Source organism: Platichthys flesus, chromosome 21 (assembly GCF_949316205.1).
Source record: "Platichthys flesus chromosome 21, fPlaFle2.1, whole genome shotgun sequence".
NCBI classification, from domain to species: Eukaryota; Metazoa; Chordata; class Actinopteri; order Pleuronectiformes; family Pleuronectidae; genus Platichthys; species Platichthys flesus.
The window spans coordinates 7716686-7730455 of record NC_084965.1 but is presented as its reverse complement, the minus strand read 5'-3'; the positions used below and the strand labels follow the sequence as shown (position 1 = coordinate 7730455).

Here is a 13770-nt window from a genome sequence, read left to right as displayed (position 1 = left end):
TAGTATGTGGTGTTAAAAGCAGAGGCCTGTGACGATGTGAAGTAAACAAATTCTCAAATGTATACGTTACTTCCTGCCTCTGCCTGCTACATCACCCCTCACCTGAATCCTGCAGAGATTATGGTGTTGTTGTAACATGAATGAAAATGGCTTAAAAGTAATACAAGGCATACCGACTACAACACCGACTGGGTGTACACATGCTCACTACACCCACTCTGCCCTTGTCTTGCTGTCCACAGAGACACTCCTCTCACATATGCAGTCTCTCGTCATCAGTATTGTTTGTACATCTTGGTTGTATCACACATAAAAGTCTTGTGTGTCTGTTTCCTGGCTACAGACACAGCTATAAAAAAGGTAAAATAACATGTCTTCTTTAAATCTGGGGGGTTATCAGTCTTTTATGTCACAAAGAGGCTGCATGGAAGCAGATTCACAGTTTTACAAAAAAAAAAGAGATTTTACAATGTGCTCTGTCTTCAGGTCTTACTTTATCTTTCACCTAGCCAGGAGAAAAAAAAACAAGAACATTTGGAAGGAAAGGTACTGTCACCTCGCATGGTGAACATGGGAATAGCCGCAAGAGGTGTAAAGACAAATGTTATCCATCACATTGATTAAATTCCTCTTAGCTGGTGTCCTTGGCCAAGTAGGTTTGTGTGAGCGGCTTTGGTGCTAACAGCAGCCCCATTGAGAGTCAGTGGATTAATTAGAATTGTACCAAATGGCCAGTGTTGTAGAAGTGAATCTGCTCCCAGTTTCATCACATGTCGCCTCTCCTCATTCTTTTAATGTCTTCATAAGAGTCACACTGGTTCTGTCTATGTCTTTTAGGAGAGTTAAAACACATTGGTATGACTTGAGTGAGGCTTTAGAGGGCTTGAGTGAGGCTTTAGCAGTGCAGAACTCTACTCCATAAAATGTAATTAACAAAACAACTGTGAAAACATTGGAAAAGAGGAATGTGTCATATGAGCGATGCATGATGCATGGATCTGCAGCACATGTAATGTACAGGACCTTTATCTGCCGCTGTTTGTAAAGAGTCATAAGTGACACTTCTTCTGCTCCTATACACATCAATATTTTTGCACAGTCCTCTCTCGCTCATTCCGCTTTGACAGGCAGGAACAATTCATAAAATATTTTCAATAAGCTGTGATCCAGTTATTGCATAAAAGTAGAGCTACAACCGACAGTCAAGTAAACGTTTTATTAACGGCATGCAGCAATTTAAAATTTCTACAGTAAAAGCAACAATTTCATCCACAAATGTGATTACTTTCACACTCCGGCAAAATGATAGCTGAGTTGTTGTGAATCGAGGTATTATGGTCATTTTGTTCAACAGTGGACTGAAAACTTGAAGAGGCTTTGAGTTATCATGTCGTTGCTTTTTGAAAATGTTTTTCTACCTGGTGAGAGTCTGTTGAGTTTAGAGGCGCATACAGTCACAAGCATTCACCCAGCATGAAGCCAGGTACAATCATTAACAAGCACGAGTGAGCTGTCTAGTCCGAGATCAATTCTCCTCGACATAAAGGAAGGGAGAAGCTGAATGCAAATTATCCCTGATTTTTCTATTTGGATCACATGTGAACCAAGCCGTTACAAAAAGTATTTCACTGGCAATTTCCAAAGTAAAATAACTAGAATAAATATATCCAAAGACAGACCTCTGATTCATGTAACAGCTAGGAACAGCTCCGGTGGTGGCATGTAATCTGCTGCTGTTAATTCATCTTATTCATATTCTTGAGAGGCTTTAAAAGCAACGATTTCTTTTACACGATTAGTCTTCACTGGGTGTGCCAACTCTGCGCTAGTATTCCAAAGGCACATCTTATCACAACCCCAATCTCCATCTAAAGTGCCCTCAGGTTACGTTCATATTGAATTAGCTCACATCAAAGAGATTCCCCACGAAAAGCCCTTTAAGATTAAATGCTCCTTTAATTTTCTGATTACAAACTATTTACTCCATTGGGACACTGTTACCGAGACAAAGAAATGATCAAGATCCTGTTTATCACAGAGAGGAAATTGTGTGAAAACAACACATCTTAAAAGAATGAAAGATGAAGATGAGTCGAAGGCGTGCTCCATCAAATGCATGTGATTCAAAGAAATTAATCAAGAACATAAGACAGCGCACAGTTATAAATTGTGAGCACATTGCGGAGAATTACTTTGTAGCTGCACTACTGTACATAAATCTTATAAAAAGGACTTTTAATGACATTGCAGCCATTTCAAGACAAAAAGGAAGGGTCAGCATCAAAGACCACAAAGAAGCTTGAAACTGCCTTGATCCCTCGTCATTTTGATTTAGGATGTTTAATGACAAGGATTTATGGGAAACCATGGGCTAACAGCCCATCTCAAAAGGCTAATGCTGTTAACTGCCTATGAGAAAAACAAATGCAGATGGATGCAAACATGGCTGTCACAGTTTTCTTCAGAAGATGGATCACTGAGCTGTCCAATCAGTGGGTCGCTGTGAGCCAGGGATGTTTGTCAGAGTTGGTTAAACCACGAGTAACTTGGACAGTCGGCATCAGTCGTTTGAGCCATTTGCTGAGATTGATTCATTTTACGGGAGAACTGGGCTCCACCAGTCACCTAATCGTGATGGATGTGACATTTTTGGAAAGCTGAAGAAAAGCGTCCCGACAGATTATTATTGATGAATATTTTTCTGATGCCTCGTTTATTGCAGACCAACAACAGGGGCACTGACACACACACATTTTAAGAGCAAAAATGTACTTTGGATTAGATGAGGACCATAAATGTCCCTCTCTCCCTGAGCTATTCTCCTCCCCTCTTGTCATCAAGCTGCCAATCGGAGTTAGGGAGTGGCTTAGGATCCAATCAATCAGGCTGATTGGGAGTGTCAGGAAGTAGCTGGAATAAGCAGCCAGAGGTTGCACCTCTTGCAAACACCATTTAACCGACACAGCATGTTAAGCCAGCATGATAATTAGGGCAAAGTCCTTGCTCATCTCCCCTCTTTAACTTCCGACTTAATATAAGTCAGACTGCAAGTGGCACAGACTGTGGTTTACTCTGAAAGAGACACTGAACCTGGCAGTACTAGGATAGGGGCCATTGGCCAGGATAATTCATATCCTGCATTTTACATTACTGTTGGCAAATAAAAAATGGATGAATGGACTGAGATTGTTTTTCTTTTCAAATGAAATGTGTTTGTGCAGACATTGCCTGAGTCTCACTCCCCACTCGTAAACTTTGAGCGTAACCTTATCATTTTCCTCCCTTTCTGCTATCTGCTCATTACGCTTACAAAATCCACTTCACTGCAGAAAACAACCTACACACGGAAAATTTGAAGTTTTGATAAATATCTTGATCGTGCAATCACAAAGCCAACAAACATCTTTTAGCTAATATTTTTGGGCCGTTTTCTTTTCAGGGAATAAACTATTTTAATGACGAATGTTCCACTTACACCAGCCCACCACAACACTGTTTTCCTGGGCAGTGTTGCTGCATGCTGGGCTTAGCACAGCCCAAGACTATGGTGAGAGGTTTGAAGAAATACAAACAAACCAAACTGTTTTCTTTCCACTAACCTGAATGATTGTAGGAGCAGCCAGAGCATTCTCCGCTGCTGACGCAGCACTGTGCAGAGAGACCTGGATATGTGAAACTGGTGGCCTCTAAAAGAACCAGTCATTCAGGGGCAAATGGAAATCTTGCACAGTATAATACACCTATGCCAAACAAACCACCAACATCAACCTATAATGTGAGATTTGAAGATGGTAAGAATGGGAAAACCACAAAGGAGAAATGTTTCACCAGCCATTTTAAAATGTCTCTCTTGCATTTTCCCATGCTTGTCAAAGCTATGGGTATCAAACTTAATTCTCAATAAAACTGTCCCGCAAAACAATAGAATATTGAATCCTTCCTGAAGAAGAAGCCTGGTTCCATGTGTGCCGCTTTTCTTTGCAACTGCCTTAATTTCCCTCAGGATCCATTTATCCATCTATACAGACAAGACAAACAGAGAACAAGTTTCTCTTAACAGAATGCAGACATATCTATCAAACTAATTGCTTGATTTGAGTGAGTCGATTATTTTTATTTTTATATTTCTTTCCGTTTCATACTTTGTGTATTATGAAAAGTTCTAGACATTATTACACTCTTATCATCATTGTTATTAAATGTTGCTCTGGACATGCTTGGAAATATGTTGCTCTGCCTGGAAGCTCTGAGAAAGATCTTGCTCTCATTTAGTTGTCCAAAGCTTCTATGATTTTCTCTGGGTGTATATTTGGGTTTGGACAGCAGGGCCACGCCCCTTCCAATGTCAAGGTGTTGCTAAACTGTATGCATGTAAAGCTATCAGGCAATTTCAACTATAAACAGTCTTGCTTGTCGGATCAATATTCCTGCATGTCTTTGTACTGTGGGAGGAACCTCTTGCAGGGTAAACATACATATAATATATTCAAACCAATGTCTGTTTAAAATCATAGGATCTCCAAATTTGTATGAAAAACAGCTCAACCAGTGTATGAATAGGTTTTACTGCCGCGTCCATCATCAGGCCTCATGCTTTAATAACAGGGTCCATACATTATATTCAAACAACTTGCTGAGAGAAAATATGCCAGGACAAAAAAGCTACATCAACAAATGAGGAAGAATAAATATACAAACACAATTTTAGCTTAAAAATCTGAGGCTTTGCTTCGCTCCTTTTTTTCTAGGGAAGAGTAAGGAGAACATTTGCATAGCATTCGTGTAGATGTGCTCAGTTTGGTCCAATCTGAAGCTATTCACCGCTGATCCACCGAGGAGAATGCTCTTCCAACAGGCACAAGGATTTGCACAAGAAATGAAGTCTTAATTGCAAAGAATGCGCTCAGAATTAGCCTTGGTGTTGCTATTGCATCACTCATGCCCGGTATGATAGAAAGAAAAAAAAATAGAAAATTGTATTGCCTTACAGTTTTCCTCTCTCTGTGCAATTGGCCCCGTACTTGAAATATCTAAGTCTTTGATTTGCCATTTATCTATAGAAATAGCACCTCCAACAATGTGAAAACAGCCTGTAACTACGTGTTTGAGTTCTATCTGGAGCAGCTGACGTTTGTCTCTTCTCTTATTTAATAACAACCATAATATGTAGGTTATGAACAGAGCGCACAGCCAGAGAGAGAGAGCAGGTTTGCATTGATCACCAGAGTGGCCAGCTCGAGTCGAGGATATGACCGGAGCCTGGGAGCGCTCTCTCCATCAGTCCTCCCTCCCACCTCAGCTAAGCCAGTGCTGTCTGTCTCCCTGAGCTGTCAATAGAGCCTGATGGGCCTTTTAGACACTTATCAATATTTAACCAGCCTCCCCCATTGACTCAGCAATTACTGCCTAATTGATTTGAGATTGATTATCATCAGCACCATAATGGCAGTGTGGGTCAGTGGCAAGTGCTGATAAAAACCCTTAGTGTGAAACTTAATTATCTTTTTATGCAACCAGTATGTAAAGTGGAGCGTGCGTGCGTAAAGAATGAAAAGTGACTTTACCATGTCTAGGTTGAATCCTCCAGCCGCATGCATTTCATCTCAACTGCTCCCAACAACACACCGGGCAGTACACAGCTCCTAGAACATCTCTTATTTACAGGACAGAGAAAAACAGACTTTACTTTCATTTAACTGTCTGTTCAAACATTATTAAAAAAAAAAAGATCTCCATTTTTAATTGTTGCGAAGGATGAGAGACACATTTTAAAAATGGTAAAATGCAGAAATCCCAAATATGAATGAAGCTCCACACAAACCTTCACTTTCCATGATGCAATAGAGCAGCATCTTTTGCTTGACCCTTCCTGCCTGATGTGAACTCATCTTCCAGACTCTATGTCCAGTTTGCACGGTAAATAGGGTCCAACGCCATCCATCATAGATGTCCTCCCCCATGCAGCACGCACCCTGCCACACATTAACACACATTTTTACTTATTATTCATTATGGGTATTTTCCCGAAGTTTACTGGTCCAGATCTGAGTCTTTTAATATGAGTATCTGCCGATACCGATTGCGAGCCCATGCTTAATTTTCTTTCCCACCAACTGAAATAACACAGCTATAAACAAGTTAATCTCACACCTTGGAGGTCTTGGATGATAATCCAAAAGTCTGTTCACTTAATTTATTGATATGATAAAAAAAAAATAGATTTCTAGAAGCACTCACTTGTGTTTTAGACAGTAGGGTGCAGAGCCCCAAACCACACAGAAGTTTAAATTAGATCTGCTAAGTCAAATTGTTAAACCAATGGATTTGAAAATAAATTTCCATTTATACTGTTAGAATTATACATTTGCATGTCTAAGATAGTATTATATTAAAGCATGGAATTGGTAATTGCTCAAAAAGAATAAATGAAAGAGTTTAAAATAAATAATGCAAAGTGCTCTGTTATTTAATAGCAAGTGAAGCTGAGGCTGTCTGATCACAATAAGTTCCTCGTTGAACGTTGCTTCTGAAAACAGAGATTGTGTAGAAACACCCTGTGAGGAGCAGTAACTGAAGTAGACAATTCATCTTTCACTTGATACCGAGGATGGATTGTTTGCTCCCAAATCGGAGTGATAAATACATCAGCATTTCCCGTCCACATTATTACAGCGTGCAGTGATCCCACCCTGGAGCAAATTAAATTGGTTGGAATATATCACATCCTTCTACAGAAAGCCACCGTCAAAGCTGCAGTGTTTGGCTTGTGAACGAGCTTTTAGGCCACAATACCTTACAGTTGATGCCAGTGACAGAGCGAAAGTACAGAGGTGTTCCAGCTTCTCACTGATCAGAGCTTTTCCTGCTGCATGTGCGTGTTATGTGTGATCGAACGGAGAGGGAAGGTGGGGTGAGTATTTCCAGCTATCAAATGGATTGAGCTGAGGACAAAGCTTGCATGCATTACTCTGATGTTTCCCCTGAAATATTTCTGCGAATCATGACTGTTGTCCCTTCAGCATTACTGGCTCCACAGTTCCTTCTGAAACGCCATGGATGGATTGAACTGGTTGTGCAAAAAATGTATTCACTTAATTGATTAGTTCACATGGCTTCCTCCCAAATGAAGAGCCGCTGGAGTGACGGAGGCGTTCTGATCACGCTAACAGACAAACTCTGCTGTTATCACAGTCTACAGCCGTCATATAACACAAATATTTCAGCACATTTATAAATGTAAATATTTGCTGACAGGTTAAGCCCGGCAAAACAAGTTGATCAATTGTTTAGACATAATCCAAAATTAGTTGGCAACTATTTTGTTTATGGTGCAAAATGCTTCTGGTTCCATTGCAAATGTGAGAAGGCATCTCATCGATTGAACCATTACCTGATTACTCAAAAATAATGACATTAGATTACATGAGGATGGCAACAACTGAGCTGAAATCAATTGCCCCCTCTTATTTGTATGCAATATAGCATTTCTTAAAAAATGTCTCCTTTTTGCTCAAACACCACTCTCCACTCGCTCTCTCTCTCTCTCTACACAGCCTGATATTGACACACTATGCCAGGAGATCTCAAAGTGAGGGTCCTGGAGAGGGTCCTGGAGAGACCCAGGCAAAAGGGGGAGCTTTATTTGTCACTATTATTTCATAATTAACACACTGACTGTAGCTATGACTATTTTGGTCTTGAATTTCATACACTTTCTGTAATAAAACATCTAAAAGCAAATATCTTGTAAAATGAAGGTTTGTGATCTAGTTTGTGTCAGTAAAGGTTCATTAATGTGGAAAAGTTTCTGAACCATAAACATCGTGTAACCAATACACACACTGATTCTTTAACATGAGCAAACTCTGTGTTTTCACTGTCATCTGGATGAATGAGGGTTTCAAATGTTTCAAACATTTAAAACAGTAGCTTTTCTTACATGGTTGTTTGCCCTACATTTAAATCAAACGTTCAGGATATGAAATCTAGATATTCAAAATGATTAATGGAGGAAAAATGTGTAAGAAGTAATTAGCTGGCTGGTGTAATGAAACCAGTGGAAGACCTTCAGCTGCTTTCTTCTCTGCTTCTGATTGGAAACAATGTACAACAAATACCTAGAATGAAGCATCACATTCAGTTTAAAGACACAGGGAATAATATGAATACAACTCTTATTTGTATAGAACTTCAATACAAGTAACAACGTTCTTTACCATCAACAATTTAAACCTCACAAACAATAATAAAGGTAAAAACACACACACGCACACGCACACGCACACACACACACACGCACACACACACACGCACACACGCACACGCGCTTCACACACTTCACACCCACATGTTTCCTGAGTTAGCTCGAAGCTAATTTAGCACCAATTAAGGAGGAACTACTCACAAGGTTGTGTCACTGAAGATGGAACCCGAGCTAACAGCAGGCTGGCGAGTCACGTGTTATCAGAGGACAACATGTCGTCTGAACTTGGCCACAGCCAAGAAGCGTCACACACACACACACACACACACCTCCCGGAGACCAAAGCACGTGGAGGTCTCCTCGTTCTCCAGCGCAGCAGACCCCGCGGGCCCCGTTCCATTCAGCTGAGGCAGGTGCAGGAGGCGGCCTCTAGGGATGAACAGTCCCTCACCTGCTTCACTGGAACACTTAATGGAATGGAGCCATCATTGATAACGTGGTTTCACGTGTGCACGGAAACCGGATGTACAGTACACACTGAAATGTCTTCTGACGGTTACTAACATCACAACATTTGATTATTTGATTATATTATGGGGGGGTTCAAATTAATTAAAATTAATTTGATAATGAAGAAAGGTTAAAAACAACATCTGTCTCCGGCCAGTTCTGCAGTGTTGCTTTTACATGATGTCTGCACGTTTCTTTCCAATGAGCATCAGAGTTAATGGGAAAAGTGTTAAGACAGGAACTAACTTTTAAAAACAAGAAAAACATTTAATTATCTTGCCATTATAAACTAGGACTGGTTACTTGTGTACTTTACCTGGGTTGTGAAACTTACTTACTTACTTACTTACTTACCTAGATATTTGATAAATTTGTTTCACTTTTATCTGACTGTACTAGTTACTACGTGTTAATTTGCATATTTATAAAATCTTGATCAAAATACAGCTTTAACAACCAGTGTAATGTAGTTGGGTTTGGCCAGCATTATAATGCTAGTAATATTTTCATAAGAAATAGTAATAATAACAAAAATAATACATGTTTCACTGGTAATTTCACTAGTAATATTTAAAATAGGCCTTTTGTGAAAAAGAGGATTTTAACATTGTGGCATCTTTTTTTATTTTAAGAAGACAATCAACATAAAATACAATACAAGTTATAATATCGATATAATAGTATCTTTAATTAGTCCAGGTAGGCAAAATAATTGAAAAGACAAGCAACTTAATCAGAAATGACTAGAAAATCATCATCATCATCATAATCATCATCTTTATTTATAGAGCATTTTTCAAAAGCCACACTAGAAAGTGCTTTATGATAGCAACAAATTATGACAAGTTACAGAATGGGACAAGTCAAAATTATTTGATGCATAAAAAAAGGGTTAGTGAATACAGAAATTAAACAACTGTCTACTGTCTTTAGCAGCCTAGTTTTTAACAAGACATCGAAATGCAGTGTGACTGCTAAAGAAAACATTGCAAATATCAATAATATAAACTCACACACATACATTAGAAGGTATTCCACAAAAGAGCTCCAATAAGTAGTCGAGTTACTACACATGATATAGAAAGTTCATGAAAATAACAAGATTTAAATGTCCAAATAACACGTGAACACACGCGCTGGCTGGTGTTAGTTCTCCTGTGCACACTCAGATGAAGTATTTTATATTTACCCACAGATCAAGAAGTGATGAACAAAGTGAGAGCTATTTATTTCTCCTCTTTGAACGCGACAGCTCAGCGGAAGAGGGCGGCTGCGAGGACCAATGCAGGTCATTAGCTCAGTGAAATACCTTCGGCTTAATTTATTTCTGAAGTGATTATGACTGCACGATAGGCTAATTAGGAGCTCTGCTTCACATTTAACAGAGAGTGTTTGCAGAGCATTAACATCCCCTGATTAAATGCAGAGTCCTTGATGAGTCTCTGTGCCTGTGTGTTTGACGGAGGACCTGCCTCGGCTGCTTTGAAAATTCAAAACGCTGCATTTAGGTGTTTTATGGAACGATAAGTTTATTTGTGAAAAAGAGTGTACGTCTCAATTACTGTGAGTGTGTGTGTGTGTGTGTGTGTGTGTGTGTGTGTGTGTGTGTGTGTGTGTGTGTGTGTGTGTGTGTGCGTGTATGTGTGTGAGAGAATGTGTGTTTGTGTGTGTGTGTGTGAGAGAGCTCCTTCCAGACAGAGCGGCAGACCCGTCAAGTGAAAATCCTCCATTCGACAGCAGCAAAAACTAAAAGCACTTACGTCATGTTTGTTTTTCGACTCATATTTTGTCTCTAACCTTTTCCTGCTTAACCTCAGCTGCTTACACTGATTTGATTTTGTCCATTTCTCCACCCCCCTCCCCTGCACATCCATCTTTCCCCTACACCATGCTACTGTTTTTCACGTATCCACGTATTCTTTAAAAGTCATCTCAGGTTAGCCGGAATGTCACATCGCTCAAGTGTGCCCTGTGGGGCAGCTCCTGTTATTTTAAGGGGTCATGTACATTTATCCGAGCAATGAATAAAGAAGCACCCAGAGGCTGGAGTGGAGAGGCCCGAGCGGAGCCACGGCTGGAAGGACGGAAAAACAACATTTACTTTGGAGGAGTGGGCTGCAACAAGGAGCCCTTTTTAAAGGTCAGGGTTCAAAGATGGCTGCCACTCGTCATTAGCTGCACTTGGCCTGGCAATGGGCCTTGCTCTCTCGGCCATCTAACCAAGAAACTGGTCGCTTGTAGGGGAAAGCTGTTGGAGTGCTCTCAAAATCCAGAAGCAGTCTGTATGCAGGAAAAACTCCAAACGCCAAACTCACACTAGTGAAATTTTTCATGGGTCGACAGTTCCTTAAGTTGGTTTCACAGCGACTCAGACGTATGGAGAGCTCTGCAGAGACGGAACACATGTAGTTGCATTTATCAGCATTTGAACCTGGTCACGTTATTTTGACAGAAATCAATTGCATGAAGTTGCATCATCTACAGTATGTTAAGATTTTAAATGAACTCAGAAGCACACTTGGAAACGCAAGGAAGAGAAAGTGGAGCTTTTCTGACCATTAGCTGCTGCCAGGAAATTATTGCAGTGGGTGTATAGTGCTCATTAAGCAGTGATATGAAGCACAATCTCATAATGACTAAAGATCCGCTGTCTAGTAAGCACTAACAAAACGATTGATTCGTAAGCAAAGGAAGAGAGGAGGCCGAGAGGAAAGGGAGAAAATTATAATGAGAGTGTGAGGAGGGGAGGAGGGGAGGAGGAGGAGAGGGGCATTTCGTTGGCAGACAGTTTCCTGATTCAGCTAGGCTGCAGAGCAGGGGTAGCTGTCTTCTTCCATGTACCTCATCTATCACTGCCTATTTCTAGGAGACTCGTCCGTTTCCCACACACACACACACACACACACACTCGCGCACACACACACAGACGGAAGGGAGTGAGAATTCAATCTTTCCCTGCCTCGCAGTCATCTGCAGAAATGCATTCGTTCACCCTTCGCGGCAGGGCCCCAAAACCTGCCAATAATCGTCCACCGGGGCGGGAGAAAAAAAAATCACTGCAGGTAACCGAGCTTTCTTTGTGTGATCTATTTCCAATCTGCAAAGTCCCACAGGTAGATTAGGGACAAGTAGAAATGGGCTTTAAGCAGCAGTGGTGGTTTCAACACCTGGGATCCTGTGGCACTTGGATGTAAAACACACAGAGAACAATGCTTGGCAGCTCAAATTCATGTTCATCACAAAGGAAAGATATTTTTTTTTTTACAATTATGGAAAATAGCCAATAATTGCTTACTCTACCTTTAAACGTTTTCCCTTTTTCAAAAATATGTTTTGAAACATTTAACCGCAATTTTGATCGTCCATGTTTCTCAGTGGTTTGTTCATCAGTCAGAAATATTATCACTTGGAGACACAACACTATGGCAAGCTGCAATTTACACACATTTGAAATATTATGGCTGTTTAACATTGATATGGCTAAAATTAGCAGCGTTCACCTCCTCGTGCAACATAAGCATTCAAGTGAAGCTGTCAGTGCAATACTCTCCATTTTGCTCTGATTTTGGTCTCCACCCACATGTTCAGCAACTGGTAAACCCGCTAAAAAACAGGGTGGACTCCTTTCCCATTGCCAGTGGAGGAGCTAGTTTTTCAGTTTTTCCCCCTGGTGAATCATGACCGACGTCACAAATGAACCGTAAACTGAGAAGCTCTCTCAACTCGCTGACTTGGCAAATTAGCGTTTTCACCCCGGTGTCTGATTTCCATCACTGCCGATCGGAGCCGGAGCAGATTAAAACCCTTGTCTTCTCCCAGAGTCATTTGACCTGGGAGTGAATGACGAATGTATCTATTCCCATTGCAGGCAAAAGCCAGCTGTTAGTGGGTGTTAGTGGGTTTTTTGACCAGTGGAAAAGGGGCTTTATGCTTGATTCTGCGCGGTTGAGGCACAGAGGCACTACATTTTCTTATTTAGTTTCTCTAAATCTGTAAATTACACAGTAAGTGCAGTGGGAGGTAAAGTGCCTGGAAAACCACAACAATGAGCTGAAAGATGCTAAAATGCTCCATAAATGTATCGGGGAACTCCAGAGTTAGACGATAACATCATTACAGCCACTCTAATTGAACACAAATGGAATCTATCCCAGCAGACATGTCAGCATTGAATAGTTGTTCAAAGGGCAGCGTGCACCTGTGATGGAAACCTGTGAAGGCTCCGTGCCATAGGAGCCAATGTGTTCCTGATATTAACTGACACGTTTCCAGACCTGTTTAATAATACATGTCATATTGTGTTTGAACTGATTTCCTGCAGCATGCCAGGACGTTTTAGGGAAACCGTGATCAGGGGGAACTCCGGGCCCCTGTGAAAGTGTCCTGGTGACACTAAACCACTCTGATCTAGATGTATTCGTATTTGTGTTTGTGAATTAATGTTTACACAGGTTCCTAATGTGGGTGCAAGCTGTCACATCGACATCTGGCGCACGAGTTATTCAAAGGGGAAATCAGCATTAACGCGTCGTCTGGCTCTCCCCCTGTGAAACAACGGGCTCATCGTTACCCTGACAGGCCGCCGCTCCCGCCGCCCCGACATGAAGACGACCTTTTCACCAGGACTGTCTGCGTCGGGCGAGAGCGGAGGGGGACGGCGATCACAGTCGAGATCCGACCCTCTCAAACAAAACTATCTGCCTCTGGTGAATGCCAACACAAGTTTGCTGACGTCCAGACTCTCTCCTCTTTCCTGTCTGTCTCTCGCCCCTCTGTCTTAATCATTTGCATAATCCCTGTGACACTCCGATTAATAACTCCCGTGTGATTTGCATATCTACGCCTGAAATTGAGGACAGACGTTCGCACACGGTCCAGCAAGACACAAACTGTCGAATTTGGTTTTCGTGGGATCTCCGGGGAAAAGAATGATATTGGTATATTCTTAGGTTGAATCACACTCAAGCATCTGCAAACACACACACACACACGCTGACAGGGTTCTTACTCTTCTCCAATCCTTTCTTTAAGCCCTTGGCCCCAACCAAACACAGAAG

The 13770-nt window shown here is 41.1% G+C and overlaps 1 long non-coding RNA gene across 1 annotated transcript; it reads right to left on the bottom strand.

The window, feature by feature from the left end:
- Positions 1-5563: 5563 nt before the first annotated feature.
- On the bottom strand, positions 5564-8504 carry LOC133932654 (uncharacterized). The gene is made up of 3 exons (XR_009911973.1): positions 8405-8504; positions 5822-5972; positions 5564-5651 (listed from the first exon to the last, which is right to left on the bottom strand). It is a non-coding gene; the product is annotated as an uncharacterized LOC133932654 (long non-coding RNA).
- Positions 8505-13770: the final 5266 nt, after the last annotated feature.